The sequence below is a fragment of the Carassius auratus genome, unplaced genomic scaffold (assembly GCF_003368295.1).
Source record: "Carassius auratus strain Wakin unplaced genomic scaffold, ASM336829v1 scaf_tig00025657, whole genome shotgun sequence".
NCBI lineage: Eukaryota > Metazoa > Chordata > Actinopteri > Cypriniformes > Cyprinidae > Carassius > Carassius auratus.
In genome coordinates, this window is record NW_020525443.1 from 174,356 (window position 1) to 189,198 (window position 14,843).

The 14,843-nt window shown below is 37.7% G+C and overlaps 1 protein-coding gene across 1 annotated transcript in view; it reads right to left on the reverse strand.

Moving 5' to 3' along the window:
- Nucleotides 1-13,231, reverse strand: part of LOC113078391 (semaphorin-3B-like) — a 31,154-nt gene extending 17,923 nt beyond the window's left edge. Inside the window, exon 1 of the mRNA XM_026250721.1 lies at nucleotides 12,840-13,231. The gene's annotated coding sequence lies outside the window, so the exon portion shown is untranslated. The remainder of the gene's footprint in view (nucleotides 1-12,839) is intronic.
- Between the last annotated feature and the right edge of the window lie 1,612 nt (nucleotides 13,232-14,843).

Here is a 14,843-nt window from a genome sequence, read left to right on the forward strand (position 1 = left end):
ATTATTCCTTAATAAAATGCAGGTAACCTAACTTTTTTTTAGGAGAGACGTACTAGAATTGTCATTCTTTGTTAAGCATTTTCAGTCCTTGTACTGAAAAGAAACACCCCACCTTGCTGACTTTTCTTCTGTGTTTCGGCTTTGTAGGTCCAACAAGGGCACGTTGGCACACTAACACGAGTTCCTCTCCTCTCTGTAGTCTCCCTGTCTCTCTCTCTCTCTCTCTCTCTCTCTTAGGCACATATGTGAACATAAATCTGCCCCAAACTCTCTTGCTTTAGATCAACTACTACACTCTTTGAAATAAAACTTTGTGTACACATAACAAAGACAGACACAAATCCCTTCAAATGGAGTCCAGAGAATTAATTTGGCAGCTCTTAGACCTGTCAGAAGAGAAACGGCAAGTTTCAGCATGTGTGTGTGTGTGTGTGTGTGTGTGTGTGTGACTGCAGTGGTCTCCCAGGTCAGCCACAAGCCCTCAGTCTATTTAGAATAATACACACTAGTACAAAGCTCTCTCACACAGGCTTTCTGTCAGAAAGATAGATAGAATGAACTTTAAATTAGACGCAAAAAGAGGAAAGCTGGATACAGAAAGAGAGTTTAGGAGAGAAAGGGGTTTAGATGGTGAAATGTTGTCTGATTCCGAGCACTTCCTCATGCTGAATGTGTAAGTCTGACTACCATCGATATTAGTATTGTTCACACTTAGAATTGGTTAGATTTGAACAAAATAGTAACCATAAGTATTACTTCGACACCCAACTTTGCAGTAGAAACCACCTAGAAAAGCTTGTGCACCCATGCAGAACACCTTAGCATCTACCCAGAATCACTTTAATGCCTCATTGAGAGAACCTCTGCAACTGCATCACACTCCAAACACACTTTAGTACTGTAACTGCATAGCAACACCCTGGCAGCCTCCTAGAACACTCAAGAAACTACATAGAAAACCATCTAAGGGAAACTTTCTTGCAATTGTATGAAACCACCCACAACCACCTAGAAATGCCCTTGCATCAGCGTAGCAAACAATACACTATAAACCCACGCTTTAGTAACTACATAGCAACACCCTGGCAACCATGCACTACCTTTTTTATTTTTTTCAAGAGAAAATATATATATATATATATATATAAAAAAAAACATTTAGGATTACTATTTTAAACAATATATAGAGCCTCACTCTTCAAAGGATAATTGTAATGTTTTGTACAATACCATAATACCAACACACACACACACACACACACACACACACTTTTAGTGTTTGGCAAGGATCCATGGTTGCGGGGCTCGGTGCAAACACTTCTGAAGGGTTGAGGACTTAAAGGACAAAAAGAGGTATTCTCTCTTTTTCTCTCTCTGTGTCCCAGATAATAGTGCTCCTTAACCCCAGTCTGGTTTTCTGATTGCCATGGTAACGCTGGGTATTTGATGTGTGTGTTTCTATATAATCTTTAAAGTCTATTAAACACTTTACACCCCTTGAGTTCAAGAGGTACTCCGATACCGTACTCAAAGACTACAGATGTGTGTGTACTGTTAATGTGTTGTTTCTGGTGTAGAGTTTGTAGGATCAGCAGTGTAAAAGAGCCAATAGAGTGGGGAGATTTTACTGCGGTTTAATCAGAAAGTACCCCGTAAAACAACACAAGATGTCATTTCAATATGTTTGGCAATAAATGAGGGGTGTTACTCTAATAAATGTTGAATAGAGGACACAGACGCACACTGGAGTTCAGAAAGTTGTAAACTCTTGTCCCTTACTGCAACATCCCACGACTTCAACAAATGAGCATTACGTCAGCATGAGCAGCTGACGTCAATAACAGCTGATGCATCACACTTACACATTCACTTGAGATTCGCTGCTTGTTAGGTTCTTTCTGTGAGCTCTTTTCTCTTATGTAATGCAGAAAGTGAGGCAATTTCAGCTGCAGCGTACAGGCACTTTTGCCTCTGTGGACTATACAATAAAATCTCTTAAAACACACTTTTCACATATTCACTACTTGATTTAATTTATCCACTGAACATTTCCAACTTCTGCATCTTGTTTTCTTTCTTTTAAAGACCAACACTATCTTTCTGTATTATATTTCTCTATTTCTGTTTCAATTCTATCTACTTGTTTTCTTTTTATTTATTATATATAAAAACACCTTGCTATACGTGTACTGCATTAAGCTACCAGAGATTTTATTATTGCTCTCTTGTTGTTTTGGATTGCCTCTATTGTCCTCATTTGTGAGTTGCTTTAGATAAAAGTGTCTTCTAAATGTCTAAACGTAAATGTAAATGACAAAAAATGTGCCAAAACTCGAAGAAAGACCCATAAACTTGAAAAGAGCATCAGAATGATATGGACAGTAAGCGTGCGAGGTCGTGCGCTGAGTATGTGTGTGTCGGCCTGAGATGGACTGATGTCCTTGTGCCAGTGCTGGATTCTGGGTCAGTGTTCCTCGAGTTGTAAGACCCGTAGCTAATCACCATGACTGTGGTCCACACAGCAACATGACATAAAACTAATTCCACAACTAACATGGTGATTATTACCACGGTGACATTGCAGTGTCACCTACTCAGTTCTGACTATAATACTCAAATCTGACTGGCCAGTAGTCACCAAACACTCCATTTGTCTTAAAGTTTAGTGACTGAGGATGTCATAACTCACCTAGCTGACAGTTAAATGTGCTAATTTAGGCTAAAGGCTCACCAGCAATCAGAAGGTGAAAATTACACGCTTCTAATCACAGCCTTGGTTTAAGAGTTTTGTTTCACATGGTTCTGTTTTTCTTCACACACTCTCCTCTGACATTTATAAAACTTCCCCTCTGAACCTGTGATTTGGGTCTGCACACATTCCACATGCTTCTCAAACTGAATATTATACATAGTCTCACTATTTCACTCTCTTACTTTTTCTCCCCCCCTTTATCTCTCCCTCAGGGTCAAACCATCATAAAGTTAAATCCTTTCACCCATAATCCTCTGTGTCTTTGAAGTGGGCAACAAGGTAACACAATTCACACACACACAAGCTGAACTGTTAAGTATCCAAATATATTTTTTTGTGAAAAAATAAAATAAAATATGTGTTAAAAATAGAAAATATATGTTAAAAAATGTAACATTTAAAAAAGATTAGGTATGTAGAATATGATCATGCAGAATATGTGCTTTGTACATACTCATAAACAGCCAATATGTTCAAAATAGGCATATGCTAATAAGCAAATAGTTAATAGTGAGAATTAGTCCCTATACCAAAGTGTTCTGGCCTGGAAAGGTTCAAGACCCCTGATCAAAGTAGCTAAATACATACCCACACATTTATTTCTAGAACACAGATCATCTAAAAACTCAATCCATCATCATAAGTTTTACACATATCTGTTCCAGCTCTTTTGCACCACACACACAGCGTTTTCTCATGAGACCAATGTAGCACTTCCGTCTGGATATTTTCCGTGACCTAAAACAGCAGTAAAGTGTACCCTGTGGGAAATTCTACATAACCCCCCACACACACACTGATGGGGTCAATCCCTAGCCCCACCCCCAGGTAAGATTATAGATGACTGACAGGTGCTTTACAAGTAAAATGGCACTGATTAACATGACTTCGACCTTTTCTTTTTGTTCACCGTGCTTTTTTTCTTCCCTCTCTGTTTTGTCTAGGAGAAGTGGAGGTCACACTTATTTGGATGGAAGTGGAAGTGGATTTGGAAAACACTTTGACAAGTCTTCTGCTCTCCTTCCCGCTCCTCTCCCTTCCTTCACACACAGCCCCTGAATCCCTGCAGCGGCTGAAGATCTGTTCCCAGTAAGAGCTGTCAGAAGAGATTCTGGAGACTGGATGAAGAGACAGTGTGTGCGAGTGTGTCACAGCATACCGTCAGGAAGCTGTCAAGGCCTCTGGTATGATACTAATGATCACACACATACACACACAGACAGCGGTAACATTATTCATGAGGGATGGTGAGAGATTATCAGCAGCTTGACTGATTCTGCTGGGAATGTGATGGGATAAGAGTGGCGGATCACTGCTGGAGTTTTGAGCCTTCGACCCACGAGTCTCTGGGTGTCAGTTCCAGACTAACCCAATGGGACCATCTCACACACACACATATGCACTGTAGCTTTTCTCCACTGTATAATACCTTTATCACTTTACATTTAATCCCTTGTCAGTTTTACTGCAGTTTTGCTACATTTTAAAGTTTGACTCTCACTCTATCTGTCCTTCTTTCTGTTGCACACACACATATACACACTTCCTCTGGATGAGCTGTCTCAAAAGAGGCAGAAATCCCCTCTATTAGAGTGTAATTGAAAGGCAGGGGCCGCAGTAAAAGATGATAGATGGCTTTTACACACACACCTTGTTTCTCAGGTGTCAGTTAAAACTGTGATTGGACCATGCAGGTGGGCCATTTATGGTTTCCATAGAACCACCCATCTGGGAAATCACCCTTAGAAAGAAACAGAGCAAGATGTACTTAACAGGTCAAGGGAAAAATCTCTCACACACAGCATTAAAAAGCATCTACTCCTCTGCAATTCCTTTTTGATCGAACAAAAAGACAATTTTCTCCTCATCTGGAGCCAAAAATAGTCAGACAGACAGACTGAGAGAAAGATAAAACTTCTACAATCACCTCTAAATGACGCCTGGGAAACCTGAATTGGTTATATGTAGTGGAACAAATTATTTAATGGCCTGCAAACTATAAAAAATGCTATACAAAGATGCTCTTTATTAGATTTACAGATGCAAAATCCACAGAGTAACTTCATAAAGAACCCTCTATAACAAACCAGAGGGAATATGCATTCATATACTCCATCTTTATCTTGTACACCCACACACAATTGAATAACACACACACAAAGAAGCTCATATGCAAACAGAAACACTATGAACACTGAGCAGCAGGCTTTAAAGACATATGGCAAGACAAATGTCAAGTAACTACTATAAACGTGGATAAGCAGATCTACACAGGGAGTAGACAGCACAGGCTCCAGCCTCGTGTGTGTGTGTGTGCACACTTAAGACTTTGTGTTTAGTTTGGTGAATGTTTCATTTAATTCAGTAATGAGTGCAGCTGCAGGAGAACTGAACAAACGTGATTTCACACAGAACAAATGGCCTATAAAGAAAGAAACAAATGGCTATGGTGAATAAATAAAGTGTTATTCTATACTAATACATAAACTAATATGTTATTGAAATGGAATTATAAGTATGACAGTGTGACACTAACTGAAGTAATACAAGGGATTATTTTCTATTTTGAAGAATCTATTTTCTAAGTGCATCTTAATAATCTTATTGTGACCAATTCATCCATGTGATTTTGTCATTTTAATCAAAATCATAACTAGTTCCGGTGGAATTATGTATGCAGGACCACTTTAAGTTCACTTAAATCTCGTACTTTACTGCACACTCTCATTCAGATATGCCTCCATCCTATAAACAACCATCAAAAAACCAAGTCCCGGCCCTACATTTTTTCTTTTCCAACAGTCATTTGGATGTACATTGCCATATGGAATAAAGAGACTTGAAATTAAAGATTTATTTTGAAATTGACTTGAAATTGAAAAATGTATAGCCCAGTGGAAAATGTACAATGATGGTTTTATCTTGGATGTATTTCCTCCAGAATTCCAGGTGGTGACACATGTGAAATACTCCAGATGTAAAACCACTAAAATGGTTTTAAATTTTTGTAACAGGTGCAGTTTCACAGAGACTGCTCATCTCATTTATGATGCTGGAAGACAGAGATAAAATATACAAGCAAAAAAAGTTATTCCATTTTCCATTGTCATAAAAACTTTGGAATACATCACTAAGTACAAGGCCAGTAAGAAATATTTATGGACCCTGACTGTATTGTCACCATTTACTTTTTATTCCAAACGTGCATGAATTTCTTTCTTGCATAGACCAAGTCACTCTTTTCCAGAGAATGAAAGTGAATGGTGACCATGACTAGTTCAAATTCCTCTTTCATATGGGGTTTGGAATGACAGGAAGTTGCGTAAATGATGAACTATTAACTATTAAGTTAGTTAAAAATAAATGTATTTAATATACAATGTGATTAAAACGACACAGAAACTCTTTATCCTTTATTAACACTTATTTACATTATCGACTATTACTAATAATTCAATAAATCTCTCTCTCTCTCTCTCTCTATATATATATATATATAACAATATAAAATAAGACAAAATAAATAAAAGCAAAACAAATAAAAATATTTCACGCTGTTTAAGTCTAAAATACATTGTGTAAGTGTAGTTTCCAAAGGAATGCAAGCAGGAATTCTGGTCATTGTCTCCACTGAGCTCTCGTCTCGTCTCGTCTCCCACACACACACACACACACACACACACACACACACACACACACACACACACATACAATTTGCTGCATGTTCAAGAAAGGTCAATACCAGCTGACATCCAATCCACAAGGTGTCCTTGTTAATGGAAACGTGTGGCAATTGCTAGTGCTAATCACTATTTGACTAATTAGAGAATAAATCTGACCACTAATAAACCACACAGCAATAAAGAAACCAAAGAATTCCACTTTTCTCATCTCCACACACATACACAGACAAAACTGCCCCACTATCTGCTGTGAGGTGCCCTAGGGCAAATAACCATTGAGGGTGTGTACAGCAGCCAGGTGTGTGTGTGTGTGTGAGTGTGAGTGTGAGTGTGTATGTGATTGACAGGTATTGATTTACTACGGCTGAGAGTGCTAGTGGGTAGAATCTCAAAGGGAATGGGCCTTCAACACCACACACACACACACACACACACACAGTCATTATATTTCACTTGATCAGTAGTTTCTCCTGTGGTGCTTCTGCAGTATGTAAATATGTCCAATGCAGAAGAGTGCTGTTCCACTTATGAAATCAAATAAGTTTGCTAAGAGAGGATTATTTTCTCTCTTACTCGCATACACATGCACACACACACACTCTCACACACTCAAGCAGGTAGCTTGTTAGGGGTTTGTGGGCATCAAATCCAAATCTGCAACCCACCCCCATCTCTCCTCATCCTGGGACTCTATTTTTCAAACACACACACACACACAAACTGCTATCCGTGCACGTCCGATATCTTCTATCTTCTTTCATTATTTAAAAGCTGCTGCTGAACACACACTTTAGTCGACCACTACGGGGTAATGAGCTAGGATGCAACCTAACCACACACACACAGACATGAGCAGCATACTACTGAGGGGTGTATATAGGGACACATTCTCCCCCTTTCGTGCACACATTTCTACACACACACACACACACACACACACTTCTACTCTCTGATGAGCATTAGCTAATCCACACTGACGGGCCTGCTCCATTACCCATAATCCTTAATGCCTTTTTAATGTATCGTTCTTTCTTTTTCTCTCTGACTGTCGCTCTCTCTCTTTCTATATATATAGTGAGATCTTTAGCCGATGGATTTGAACCTGTCTGTCTGTCCAGTTACACTCAGTCTGGTTCTATTAAAGGGGAAATCTATCAGTGTCACACAGTCATTCGGACCTTTTTACAAAGGTGTCACGCTGTATTCCTTCCCCTTTTACAATCAGTTCCTAGAGCTCTAGTGTGGCTGAAAGTGAATGACAAACAGTTTGGGAAGTAAGTAGAGAATAATACTGAGGAATGTTTCCCATTTAGTTTCGATGCCTCTCAACAATTCCCACTCCGTAACGCTTCCATTAGTTAATATTGTGAATTTGTGGAAGAACTATTTGGATAACAGAAATAGAATTCTGTAACCAAATGCACATAATTCATTCATTTTTATAAAATACCACTGACATAACTCATTTGTGTATCTCTCCAGCACAATCTACAACTTGCAGGTCGTCATGATTTATCTGTTCACTCTTTAATCATGGCCCACGTAACAAAAGACATACACACTCACATACCCAACACAAACAAACACACTCCCTGGTTTAAAAGCATGTGTTCAGGAATGCCTCCCTCTTTTTAATCAAGCAGCAATGTTTTGTCATCTTTCAGACCCCTAGGAACACACACACACACACACATCTGCGGGCACTGTCTAATGACATCATACCTCTATAGCCCTTACTTAAAAATAAACATATAGTGATGGAAAAAATACTTTATCAAAAATCACATTTATCTGAGAAGGGTTTATCAAGCTCAGTGTGTTATCTATATACAGTAGTCTATCTAAATTTGTGTGTGCACAGGTTTGACTGTACTTTTGCGGATTAAATTTTTGATGAAATATACAAATATAGTGAAACATGTTATAAAGGGTACATTTGAAGTGCTCTTCATTGTTTGAAAGGCTCATAAATCTTCTTTAAATCTACTGATATCAACAGGTCTGTGTCTGATTATACTTAAGGTTTATATTATCAACACTGATTTCTAAAGACAGGAGTAATGGCTGCTGAATATTCAGCTTTGCCATCACAATAATAAATTAAATTTTAAATACAACATATTAAAAAAGGAAACATATTTTAAATTGTATTAATAGTTCACAATATATATATATATATATATTTTTTTTTACTGTATTTTGGATCAAATAATTGCAGCCTTTGTGAGCATAGGAGACTTCAAAAACATCTTCCTGGCCCAAATTATTTGAAAAGTAGTCTAGTGAAAATGTGTATATTGTGTGTATAGGGAATGTTTGTGTATGTGAGAAGTGAAATGTGGCAACAACAGCACAAAAGAACATCACAATGACCTTAATCAGCACATGCACACATACTTACGTCATAAAAACAACTTACACCTCTCTCTCCCTCTCTCTCTCTCTCTCTCTCTCACACACACACACACACACACACACCTGTACAAGTGTGCACAAACATACACCCATCATTTGCTACAGTATTATTACAAAAAATCAACAACTTTTTCACTGCTCTCTATTGCTTTCTGATTTATCCTTCTGTCCTTATCTGTTCATCTTCCCCTCTCCCTCCAGAGTAAGTATGTTGTCCCACCTTCAGTAAACTGACCTGTTCAACATTTTTGCACTTTTGACTCGATCCTGTTCTTCTTACACCATCTTCATATCCTCTAAAAACTCCCGACAGACATTCTCAAGAAAGTCACAGACACTCAACATAAACATAATCAATAACAATCCAAACTGGCAAGCAATAACAAGTATTATATAGTATTCTATATATAAATATAGTATAATAATGATATTTTATTGTTAACTTCTGCAAGCTGTATACAAAACCAGTTCTTTGTTCTTGCTCAAGCTACAATGAAAGATTAATTCAGACTTGAAAAGACTGTACAAGTTTACATAACCGCTTATGATGTGTAACTGCAGTGGTGTTACAGTATTAAATTCAATTTCAATTTATGCATTTAGCAGATGCCTTTATCCAAAGCGACTTACAGTGCATTCAGGCTATACATTTTTACCTATCAAGTGTTCCCGGGGAATCGAACCCCCAATCTCTACCAATTGTGCTACAGGAACACAATTATGTATTATTATGTTATGTATGTAATTATAATTATAATTATTATTATAATTATTCAGTATGTGTGAATAGACTACGGTAAACAATACAAATTTAAAGTGCACTCTCTTTTAAAAAAATTACACATCAAGAAATTAATAGTATTATTATTTTTTATAATATTACATTATTAAAGTGTAAAGTCTTTTGCAAACGAGATGATCACTATATCAGTAGCCTAATTTGCATATATAAATATTACAACTGTGGAACATCAACTGTTAATTGCCAGTAAGTAATAAATTGACAATTTTATATTCTACACTGTTTTGTCTAAAAGCATAAAAAAACAAAACAACTATTTTAAATGTAAAAAAATTCATTTGGCAATTACACTATAGTACAGCACTGTATGCAAAATGGATATTCATAGATCTATTGATCAACCTGCCAACAGTTTCTTGAAATAATATAATTCATAATTATTTCCTAATTATTTTCAATCAATTAATTTCAGAACAGTCAACTTTGTTGTTGAGTTATAACTTTCTGATAGATTTCAGAAAGACATGTCTTAAATCTATGCTCATCAAGCCCAGAAAGAGACAGAAGTGACCATGTTAGATTTATATTTTTGGAACATACTTCTGGAGAGTGGCTGCAGTTATCTGCATGATGTTTCTAGCAAACACTCAAGAGGAGAGAGTTCACATAATCCTGAACATCTCAGAAACATGAGCAGTCAAATCGCTCTTCTATCCTTCCACTACACAATGACCATCTGCCACTTTACATCTGGATTTAGGCCGCAAGACTCCTTTCAATAGCATCCTTATACAGTATCTGAACACGTGAGGAAGGATGTGAGGATCTAATCAACTTTCACATCTTCATTTGAACACCTCAAAATGATATATTAAGAGTCACCGAGTCACATTGCTGTTCTAGAGACAATGCTCCAGGCACAAACCCAGTCTCCTCAACCACAAAAAAAGAAACTCAGAGTATTTAAAATGTCTTCATCTGCCTGTAACTTTCATGATAGTGCAACAATGGAGATAAGATTATGTAACAACGCTATTTAAAGGAAGTTCGAAATTATTTTGTGAGGTTGCTTCATCTACCAGAAATATCCCGAAGTTTGACACTCTAATGATATTTTAGGGCTCCCACACTTTTTGACCCACTTTTCCACATCCTTTTCAGGCGTCTGTGATTACATCAAAGTCCTTTTGCTTCAGAATGATTAATTAATGAATAATTTAGTAAACTGATTCAATTAAAGTGATTTGCCTACAAACTGGGCATCACAATGGCTTGTTATCAAGTTTAATTCTAAACAAAATAAATATCTACCTGAGGTAATATTTTAAAGTTAAATATAAAAAAGATTTTCCCATAATTTTTTATGATGTATTAAATGTAGATGACTTCTTCAGGCCTGGGGAACACAACTAGAAGATTCCTGATATGTTTTCCATGGCTTTCCTTTACTTGGGAACCCAGAATGTATTCAACCTAATGAGTCCCGGCCTACAGGTCCCACCACAGTTAAGTAGTACGACACTCCACAAAACAATCAATAACCCCACCAAAGAGACACCCGCCACACCCACCCGCAATCTCCTATCGGAATAGAAACTCCAGCAGTGACAGGACATCTGACAACTGTGGTCTAATAGATGGATATAAAGGGCCCTGAAAGAGAGTGTGAGATTGTGTGAGTGTGAAAGCATGAGTGTGTGTGTGTGCGTGAGGAGGGGGAGCCAAATTAATCTGGGGTCTGATACCCCCCTATGGGAGCAGCTCAATTAACGATCCACACCGGCTGAGGCACCGGGCTAAAAGCCATCTCACTCTCAGTCTCTCTTACTTACTCTCTACCCACCCCCTAATCCTGAGAGCAGGAATCAAGGAGCCAGAAAGAAATAAGAAAGTCAGATGCACATTAAAGGAGATTCTGGGATCTTTTGGTTGTGTGTAATTTCATCAAGCACATACACACACACACACACAATGCCCGCCCAGAGTCGCCACTAAAACAACACAACATTCTTCTCCTCATCAAAAACACAGCTGACCAAAAACACACAGTGTTTCTGTGTGAACACATGTGTGGAGAGTCTGTGTGTTTGACTGAGGGTAGGTATGTGAGTGTTTGTCTAATTACTGTTTTGGGTAGTGCATGGTATGGATTATGTTTGTATGCATTCTTCACTATAGTTTGGGGGCAAATTCTGACAAACCCACTCTTTTGGGACTTTTCGGATGTTCTTGGTTTGAAAACTAGCTGTTTGACAAATAAATGTATTTGTATTGTAAAGAAGAAGCCTGTGTTAATCTATAACCCTAAGGGATAATTAAATAAACAGAGAGATACTGATAAATATAAAGGGGGGTGTGTGTGTGTGGGGGGGGGGGGGGTATTACATTAGTTTATAAATTTGCTTAATTTGTTTTAAAAAGTCTATGGAAATAGCTTTAAAGAAAAATTAATAGAAGTCTATCATACATTTCCGCTCAGTAAGAGCTCAATTTTTAGTTTGTGTGTGTCTATACACTCTCATCTTGTCATCTTTTCATTAATCTGTGATGGTTTTGGGGTAGAGAATATAAAAATCATAAAATGTTGATGGTGGAGTGATGATAACAGTCTTTTGCTCTTTGTGTGAACCAAGGAACATCATCCCATGAGCAACACAGGAACAGTCAGAGTTGCACCAGGGTAAATATTTCAGCAGAAACACACTTACAGAATGAACACGTCTTTCCCTATCACTCTTCCATTCTTTATCTGTCACTCTCTCCTTCCCTTATTCACAGACCATTTAATCTTTTAATATCATCCTATATTAAGAAAACACAGTCCAGATAGGCCAGTCCACACACATACAAAAAGACATGCAATCTAAATGACTATTCATAACTGTACCAACATAATCCATGATTTATCCACAAGATCTCATACTCAACTATAGTATTCGCTCTAGAAACACAGTGTTTCATTCATTCACATACTGCAGGATATGTTAAATACACACCATGCACAAAGAGGATGAACAGCTTGTCGCATTGGAGGGCTCCCTACCTCATGTACACTCTCTCACTTTTTCAACTATTTGTTTGGCTTTTATTTAAAGCATTCTCGTAAATATCAAAATATTTAAATGCTGATTAGTACAAATGAATCCACACTAATCCCAAATTAAAAAGGGAAAATAAGGCATTCACACACACTCCTATATACAAACACAGCATTGCTATGAAATTGTTAGAAGAGAAACTAACTTACCTTTTGCTCTTTCAGCTTTTTTCTCTTTCTTTTTCTCCCGCGAGTCCTTTAAGCCTGAAGTTCATCCGTTCCTGACAGGTGCCATGGTCCCGTAGACTCCAGAGGAACGACAGGCTCACACACACACACACTCTGCTCAGCCTCTCCAGAACACACACACACACACGGGGAGGAGGAATGACAGATCACAGCAGCAGCAACACTCCTCGCATGGACATGTGTCTCCAATGTGAAGTCCAAGACTACTTCTAATTAATGTGTCTGTCTTTTTTCCCTCTCTCTCTCAGTCTCTTCTGTCCAGGTCTGAAAGGACAGGACTTCTCTCTCTTTTTCTTCTTTAATTTATTTCTTTGCTCCTAATTCCACTGTTTCTTTCTTTCTCTATCTACCTTCTTTTTTCCAGTCTTTCTCTGCTTTGGTTCTTGCGCTGACTGCTACCGCAGAGCTCTCCAGCTTTCCCCCTCTCTCTCTCTCTCTCTCTCTCTTTCCCCTCCCTCGGTCAGCCACTCCCTCCTGGATGGCAGGCTATTATGGGTGGAGACTGGTCAGAGGTAAAAGTCTCTCTCTCTCTCGTGAATACTGGGATATGTACTATCAGATAAGTGGTTTGTTATAGTGGAATGTTTTAATTAGTTTTGGATGAGTTCCTACGGACTCCAGTGCAACTTAAGCTCACCTTAGGAGTGTAATGAGGTAAATTATTAAAGAGATAGCTCACCAAAAGATTAAGTCTTCCTTAGTCGTTCCAAACCCGTACAACTTTCTTTCTTCTGTGGAACAAAGAAAAAATTGAAAGATTCTAGCATTTCAAGTCTTCTGAATGGTTTGTTTGAGGAACTGCCTGAAAAGTTACTATTCACGGAGCATCTTCTATCAGAGTTCATAAGAAATTAGCAATGTCTGATTCATGAATGAGTCAGATTATCCAATTCTCAAAACCAACCTAAATTATTCGCCCACACAGATGGACTGATACGGTTCTCAACTTCAGTGATCTGGTCACAGTGGTCAACAGCTCACTGGAGGAAAAAAGTCCGTAAATAAAAATTCTAATTGTGGTTTGTTAAAAAAAAAAAAAAGCTATAATACTACTTCAGATGATGAAGTATAGTGTACACATCATATGAATCACTTTAGTGATGCTTGAAAATCCAGTTCCCATTCATTTCAACTGCAAGAAAAAGAACAACTAGTAAAATTTTTAAGTCTCTCATTTTATGTTCCGAAAATAAGGTTTTTCATTTTTAGGTGAACTATCCCTTCGCCTCTATATTAAAACAGTGTATCCATGAAATTAATCTAAAAATCTAACAATCACTAGAAGCTCAGTGTGTGCTGCACTACACACTTTCGACTGAGCGGCGTCATTATGGCACCGATGAGACACTCTAGAGGGCAACAGTCAGCAAATATGATTCCATCAAGCTCTAAAACACACTTACATTTTATTCTCTTTCCCTTCTTCTGTTTCGCAAACACACTAGACCATATGTTTCTAGGCGTTTGGTACCTGAAACAACAATAATCAGAGATTGTGTAACAAGTTTCATTGTGAGAGGGAGATAGAGGAAGTGAAACAGAAAGAGAGAGAGAGCTGGTCCATGTTACATGATACTTACCATAAGCTGTCACGAAGACCTGGTGTCGTCAGCAGCATATAATGTAAACCTTTGTTTTCCATTTGCTTCACACACACAGAGAAACAGACAACAGCACACACGAACAGGTGTGAGAATGATTTAAAATGTAACTGGATATCTTAAGCAAGAAAAATAATGAATAAAGTAACAGAAATTATTCAACTCAAAGTGAAATACTCAGTCACAACCGATTTTACTTGATATATTTCAGAATGAAACTGGAAAATCAATAAAACAAAAAAGAGCAGACAGAACATTACTTTATCAGGACTAAATGTGAGTTTACTGAAACAATTTGGCTACTGCCAAATATTATCCATTAGTCCACATAGCAAAAAGAAAAAAGGAAAGTCATTTTTCAAAG